Raw genomic sequence first — 8,607 nt, 5'->3', positions numbered from 1 at the left:
TTGAAGAAATTCTTCAGAATATAGCATAGGTAAATAAATAGATGGGAAATAGGAGAGAAATTTAAAAATTTAGAACAGAGAATGAGAAAGATTATTCAATAAAACTTTAAGAACAAAAGAAAAAAGAAAATAAGAGAGAGGAAACATTTAAAGAGATAATGTCTGTGAGTTAATAAAAGAGATTAATCCTTACATTTAAAAACACCAAAAAACCCTAAAGACTCCACCAGAAAAACTATTAGAAGTTTTAAATGAATTCGGTAAAGTTGCAGTATACAAAATTAATACAGAGAAATCAGTGACATTTCTATATACTAATAATGAAGTACAAGAAAGAGAAATTAAGAAAACAATTCCATTTATAATTACACAAAAAAAGAATAAAATACCTAGAAATAAATTCAACCAAGGAAGTGAGAAACCTATACTCTGAAACTATAAAATACTGATGAAAGAAATTAAAGATGACACAAACAAATGGAAAAATATTCTGTGCTCATGGAGTGGAAGAACCAATACTGTGAACATGTTCACACTACCCAAAGCAATCTACAGATTCAGTGCAATCCCTATCAAAATACCAACAGCATTTTTAACAGAACTAGAACAAATAATCCTAAAATTTGTATGGAACCATAAAAGACCCTGAATTGCCAAAGCAATCTTGAGAAAGAAGAATTAAGCTGGAGGTATCACAATCTCAGATCTCAAGATATACTACAAAGTTATAGTAATCAAAACAGTAGGACAGTGGTACAAACAAAGACTTATAGATCAACGGAAGAGAATAGAGAGTACAGAAATAAACTCATGCTTATATGGTCAATTAATCTATGGCAAAGGAGGCAAGAATATACAATGGGGAAAACACAGTCTTTTTAATAAATGGTGATGGGAAAACTGGACAGCTACATGCAAAAGAATGAAACTAGACCATTTTCTTACACCATACACAACGATAAACTCAAAATGGATTAAAGACCTAAATGTGAGACCTGAAACCATAAAACTCCTAAAAGAAAATATAGACAGTAATTTCTTTGACATCAGCCTTAGCAACATTTGTCTAGGTATGTCTCCTCAGGCAAGTGAAACAAAAGTAAAAATAAACTATTGAGACTACATCAAAATAAAAAAACCTTTTACACAGTGAAGGAAACCATCAACAAAACAAAAGAGCAACCTACTGAATGGGAGAAGATATTTGCAAATGATATATCTGATAAAGGGTTAATATCCAAAATATATAAAGAACTTATACAACTCAATACCAAAAAAACAAAAAAAACAAAAACCCACCAAAAAACAAAAAAACAATCTGATTAAAAATGGGCAGAGGACCTGAAGAGACATTTTTCCAAAGAAGACACAGAGGGGCGCCTGGGTGGCTCAGTTGTTAATCGTCTGCCTTTGGCTCAGGTCATGATCCCAGGGTTCTGGGATCAAGGCCCACATTGAGCTCCCTGCTCTGCAGGAAGCCTGCTTCTCCCTCTCCCACTTCCCCTGCTTGTGTTCCCTCTCTCGCTGTCTCTCTCTGTCAAACAAATAAAATCTTTAAAAAAATTTTTTTTTAAATTCAAAGAAGACATAAGATTGCCAACAGACACATGAAATGATGCTCATATCACTCATCATCATGGAAATACAAATCAAAATCACAATGATATCATCTCACACCTGTCAGAATGGCTAGAATCAAAAAGATAAGAAATAATAAGTATTGGCAAGATGTGGAGAAAAGGAACCTTCATGTACTATTGGTGGGAATGTACATTGGTGCAGTCACTGTGGAAAACAGTATGAAGGTTCTTCAAAAAATTAGAAGTAGAAATACCATATGATCCAGTAATTGCACTACTGGGTATTTACCCAAAGAAAACAAAAACACTAATTTGAAAAGATACATGTACCCCTATGTTTATTGCAGCATTATTTGCAATAGCCAAATTATGGAAGCAACCCAAGTGTCCACTGATAGATGAATGGATAAAGACGATGTGGCACGTATATACAATGGAGTATTACTCAGCTATAAAAAAGAATGAAATCTTGCCATTTGCAACAACATGGATGGACATAAAGGGTATTATGCTAAGTGAAAGAAGCCAGGAAAGGACAAATACCAAATGATTTCACTTATATATGGAATCTAAAAAACAACAAATGAACAAACAAACAAACAAAAAAGCAGAAACAGACCTGTAAATACAGAGAATAAACTGATGTTTGCCAAAAGGAAGGGGATGGGGATGGGCAAAATGGGTGAAAGCGAGTGGGAGACACAGGCTTCCAGTTATGGAATGACTTAAGTCATGGGGATGAAAGGTACAGCATAGGGAATATAGTCAATGGTATTGTAATAGCCTTATATGGTGACAGGTGGTAGCTACACTTAGCTACACTTATAATGAGCACAGCATAACATATAGACTTGGCGAATCACTATGTTGTACACCTGAAACTAATGTAACATAGAGTGTCAACTATACTCCAATAAAAATAAAAAATGAAAAAGCTGAAACTTAAAATAACAAAAAATAAAAACACAATAAATCCTTAAAAGAATAAATTTTTTAAAAATCCTACATTTTAACACACCATTTGGAAATTTCAGACAACACTGACAAATCTTTAAAAGCAACGATAGGGAAAAAATAGATTACCTACAGAAGCAAACCAATTTCAGTGACTATAGACTTCTAAAGATCAACAATGGAGGTTGAGTCAACAGAATACCAGCTTCAGAGTGTTGCAAAAAAAGTAGATAAATAATGGAAGGTGTAGAATACTATATCCGGCTAAAGTGCCATTCAAGACTAAAGGTGAAATAAATTTTCAGAAACAGACTGAAAGAATTTATCATTTCAAGACCCTATCAATTGAACCCAGAAAGAAAAAAATACACTGAAAGTAGCAGAAGTGAACAAAAAATTATTAAATATGGGTAAATATAAATAACCACTGACCATATAAAGGAATGGAAATATTAATGTCTAGCTTGGGAGTACAAACCAACAAAATGGTTAGAGAGGGCTATCGGCGTTAAACTCATTCTAATGTCCTTATTTCATTCAGAAGAAGGATTAAAAATATAATATGCAAACTAGTGGAGGAAAAAAAGAGGAGTAAGGAAACTAGATTTATTCCATAGAAGGCAAGAAACAGAAAAAAAGAAGAAAAAGCATTGCAAACAGAACCAAAATAATATAGCAGAAATAAATCTAAATAGATCAATAATCATGGTAAATACAAATAGTCTAAACTAGCTAGTTAAAAGAGCTTACTACTTACTTTATTTTTTTTAAAGATTTTTATTTATTTATTGAGAGAGAGAGAGAGAATTACAGAGAGAGAGCATGAGAGGGAGGAGGGTCAGAGGGAGAAGCAGACTCTCTGCTGAGCAGGGAACCCGATGCGGGACTCGATCCTGGGACTCCAGGATCATGACCTGAGCCGAAGGCAGTCGCTTAACCAACTGAGCCACCCAGGCGCCCCTACTTACTTTAAAAAACAACAACAACAAAAAAAAAAACACCTATATTTTGTCACAAGAAATACAGCTAGTGACTTGGAGTACTTAATGGCTCAGAAAGGTTGAAGATAAATGGGTGAAAGAAGATAGGTGAATACTAATTTTTAAAAAAGCTAGAGTAGGTAGCGGGAGGGGAAGAATGAAGCAGGGGAAATCGGAGGGATAGACGAACCATGAGAGACAATGGACTCTGAAAAACAAACAGGGTTCTAGAGGGGAGGGGGGTGGGAGGATGGATTAGCCTGGTGGTGGGTATTGAGGAGGGCACATTCTGCATGGAGCACTGGGTGTTATGCACAAACAATGAATCATGGAACACTTCATCTAAAACTAATGATGTAATGTATGGGGATTAACATAAGAATAAAAAATAAATAAATAAATAAATAAATGCAAAAAAAAAAAGCTAGAGTAGCTGTGTTAGTATTAGACACACTGGACTTTCAGGAAAAAAACGCGTTTGGGGAATAAAGATGTGTTACTGCATAATGATAAAAGAATCATGTCTTTTCTGACACCAAAGTCTATCTTAGCAGCTCTTCATGCTGCCTATCCCTCATGGCCATTGTGATCACAGGTAACAAATAGTCGATGACAATCCTACTGACAGAAAGATGATTTTAAATCCCCGTAGGTAGTCAAACTGGCCTGAGCTGGAGTTCCAGCCACCGCTTACCAGCTTTGTTGCTTTATTCCATTTCACCTTTCTGTGCCTCCGGGTCCTCATCTGTGCCATACTTGCCTCTAGTGGTTTGTATGAGGATTAGCATAATTAAAGGAAATAGACAGCCAGTTTACACTAACTTCTCAACATATGCTAGCTCCCTCATACCCAATTTTTATCACAAAAAGTAAAACCTGAAAAACATAACTTCAGAAGGCAAATTGCTATTTAGGATTTCAAGTTGAAATCATTTTTCTTATAAAGAGTTAATTATCCATGAAATTAAATATTTATGCATTCACAGAACCAATGTATTTATAATGTTAGAATATGAAAGTGGCTGGTCTAGAAATTACAAGACTTTCTTAATGTCTTCACAGCTGATGTTTTTCTATCGTGGGAATATTATAAAATTACCTTTTACAATTAGCTAAAGAGAATAGTGTTCTATAAGGTCAGTTAGGAAAATAGCATGCAGTCGAACAGTTCCATTCAGGTGTGTAAGTGCTGATGGTTGGTTTAGATGCTCACTTGTAAGTAGTTCAGCACTTGGAGCATATTTTCTATTAAAACAAGACCACAAATGGTTAATTGTTTCCTAAGTGGGGTGACCAACTGTCCTGGCTGGCCTGAAACCAAAGGGCTTCCCAGAATACAGGACTTCTAGCGCTAAACCTTGGAAAGTCCTGGAGACACCAGAATTTTTGGTCATCCTACCAGGCCAGCACCCTAAAACTGATCTGCCTGCATCAGTCAGAGTTGCCGGAACCCTTCATGAGGACCCTGCTCTGCCAACTGCCAGTTTCTCCTGTTTCTCCGGTTAGTGGGCACAGCACTTGATCTCTGACAGTCATCTGAGGCCCCAGATGCTGAAACTACTCTGGGGTCCATGTGTGGGAGACAAAAGAACTGTGTCCTCTTATACTTTGTCACTTAGACCCCAACGCAGCCTGTTCTATGCCTAGAGTATCACTTCTTCCAAAAACATGGTGCTTTTAGCTTTGTGTACTTACTCTTCTCACATTGCTACCCAAAATGAGTCCCTCAATTTCAGGGTGGAGATAAGAGCGTTAAGAGAGGATCAGATGCCATCTTATCCTCTCTCTGGTCTTTATGCTCTCATCCTACCTCCCATTTGTATCAACTCAGACAATCGATGTCACTCTGAGAGGACAATCGATGCTCAGTCTGAGATGGATGGCCATTCACTATGTCCCCAGACAGCCACCTCCGAATTCTACTTGGAGCTTGCTTAAGTACCTGCACAGACTTTCTTCTAGGAATATAACGTAGCTAATAATGACCTTGAGATCGGCAAAAGAGCAGCCTATTGAATAACTGCCACTCACCAGGTCCACTTCAAATGACACTCCCACTACCTACACATTCTAGTGGAAATGAGTTCAGCCTCCCCTGTTCTCCCATAGCAATTACTTTCTGGTCCTATTTAAACCTCAATCATGATCTGCCTCGTATTAGAGTCACTTAAGCATGTGTCTATCTCCTTCATAAATTGTTAGGTCTTTAAGAGCAGAGAAACTATCCCATTCATCTTTATATCACTGTTAGAACTGAGCAGAGTACCTGTCACAGAGAGACTATTCAGTGCATGTTTCAGGAATTGATAACATCCTTGGGACTCTAGAAACTCATCAGAGATCAGCTGGTTCTATTTTTACTTGGTCAATAATTCAGTCTGTTAGAAGGAATGACTATATTAAATATGTTCTGCCAACATTGCTTATTCTTGCATTAAAATTTACAGACCAGTTAATTTAGTAGATCCCTATGATTTGAAAAGACCTCGTAGTGATAGAAAAAATGTAGGAATCAGAATAAATAAAATTCAAATTTTTCTAGGCAAACTTTCATTGAAAAGTCATTTGAATGATGCTGTTCCCTCCAGTAGATAACACCTCAACGGTAAGGTGTTACTTAGAAAAAAAGGGTAAAATGTGATTTTTATATTCTACTCAAAGGCTCTCATTTCAACTTTAAATTGCCTCAGAATACAATACAATAGCAGCCAAATCAATGAACAAAGTCAAATTTCAAGTAAATACATGAACAAATCAAGTTTCAAACTCAATTAACTTCTGGGAAAACAAAGACTCCTGAAATTAGGAATGGATTGGGAATTAAAGGAATCTGTGTCTTATAAAAAAAAATTTTTTTTTAAATGCCCAAATCCTTTACAAGTTTAAACATCAAAATGGCTTGAAAACAAAAATAGTCATAAAATGCGCCCTACATTAGAGTTAATAATGCACATAATCTGCTAATACGACGTACTGATAATCTTTCAATACATTAGCAATGTAAGTGGTAACAATTTGCAAAAGCTCCAAAATTATCATTAGCGCAAAGCCAGTGAAAAATTATTCGTTGCCCAAAAGGTTTCAGAGAGTTTTGGTACTACAATATCCAAGGCTGAAAAAAAAAGTTCTTTACGATCTTGACAATAAAGGTAATCCAAGATGAATCAAACTTCTGAGATGTTGGGAAAGAAGAGTCTATTCAACCATACCTTTAAGAGCGCCAGGAAACTATGTTTAAATAAACTCCTTCACTTTTGTCAAGGCCCTGCTATATAAGTGGTAGCTATACCTCCTGAAAGGATCACAAGGAATTCTTTGCGCTTGTTCACCAAACATTGAATTTGCTGTGGCTCCTCTGGGATCACTCCCAGGCATCCCCATCAGCTCCAGACAGAACTGGCTTTTACTGAGCACCTACTATGCATCAGGCAATAAGATAAGCACCATCACACACAATCACCCCAGTCCCACAGTTGCAAAGTGTTTCAATCCTGCAGCATTAGAACAAGTTTAAATTGGTAGCTATTACTTAGCACACTAAACTATGAGCCCAGATGACACATACGGTTAATTATATGTTATTCCACTCCAATTTTTTAAAAAAGGAAAAGATTCTGTGTGATTTCACACTGTACTAAATTTTCTAATAGGCAGAAGAAAAGGCAATCATTTAGTTGTGACAATATCATAATCCTTCTACCCATGAACCACAATAAAAGAATGTTCCACTGAACCATCTCATTCAAAAGGCAGTTTTCCTTCATGGTGATAGAAAAGGTAATTGTTTAGTTCTGAGCATCGTAACTGATTCCAGTGTTCTGCAAGGAGGAGAAAAAAAATATTTTCTGTTGCCTCAGAGTGATAAGTAACCATCTAAACATAATGCATGTGTATTGGAAAGAAAGAGGGGACAATGAACTGCCATCATATTTGCTTTCAGCAAGGCCATCAAGCCTGCATGTGGGCCTAGCTCTGAATAGTGCATCAGGCATCTTTACTTAGCAGAAAGCACTGTCATAGTGTGCAAGTCCCAATCCAGGGCCGATTTTTCCTGCCCTTTATATCTGCTCCTCTGTCCTGACATCTAGGCAGGGGGAAGAGGCTAGTAGATACTAAGAAAGTCAAAATGTTGCAAAAGAAATAGTGAGTCCTTTCCTTCCTGAATTAGGGAGTTAGAGCCAACCCTACAGTATTTATCTTCTGAATTTACAAATTTGTTCATAAGATCACAGTTAAGACATCTCAGGCTGAGAAGTCCAGTCCTAATTTTGTTGAATGAAGAATATTATTAGAGGCACCAGTCTGCCCCTGGAGCCAGTCGATGGAAAAGCAGGTGGGATTGGGGGTGTGGGGAGGAAGGGAGAAATGCTGGAGAGAAGACAGCTGGAGGAGGGACTAGCTTTCATCCCAAATGGGATCTTCCCTTCAGAACAGTAACCCGGTGGTCCAGGCCTAGCATGTCGTCAAATTCAAAGTATAGGCATCAAGAATAATTAAAAAGCACTCAAAGTATATAAATTTCTCTCTCATACCTGCTTGTCTTCTACTCTTATCTTGCATTCCTCATCTGGCAGTGGGTATACCTGCTTTGAACCTCAGCTCAAGTGTCTGTAGCTCCAGGAAGTTTTGCCTGCTTCCTCCACTCTCCCCAGCCTTGGGCAGGAGCCCCTTCATGGCTCCTGTAACACCTTCTGCCCACTTCTTGTTAGAGAGGGAGGAGGTATCTCTGCCCCTGAAATGGGAAATAACAGCTGTGAAGGGCCCCTTCCTCTGTTCTCATCCCTATGCCCCTTTGCTTGGTGGAATCTGATGGATTCATTAACCACAGTGCACTGTGGGCAAGGACACTGTGTCTGAAGTAACTTGCATTTAGCGATGTCCCTCCTTCCATCTACTGCTAGATATGGCAGGCTGGCTCTTCTTGTCTATGCACCTGTTTGGCTAAGTGGATCTGAGCGTCTGCCCCACAGACCTCACTATTCCTGTCATGCTGCACCAGGATGCTGAGATGCTGACGCAGTACAGGGGTACTTGAGAAGCTCAGGCCTTAGCCAGATGCCCTGATTCAGCTTAGGGCAACCCTGCATTTGGCC

This window comes from Mirounga leonina, unplaced genomic scaffold, assembly GCF_011800145.1.
Source record: "Mirounga leonina isolate KUSES-001 unplaced genomic scaffold, KU_Mleo_1.0 Mir_174, whole genome shotgun sequence".
NCBI lineage: Eukaryota > Metazoa > Chordata > Mammalia > Carnivora > Phocidae > Mirounga > Mirounga leonina.
The sequence above is the reverse complement of the archived record's forward strand: the minus strand, read 5'-3'. Positions refer to the sequence as shown.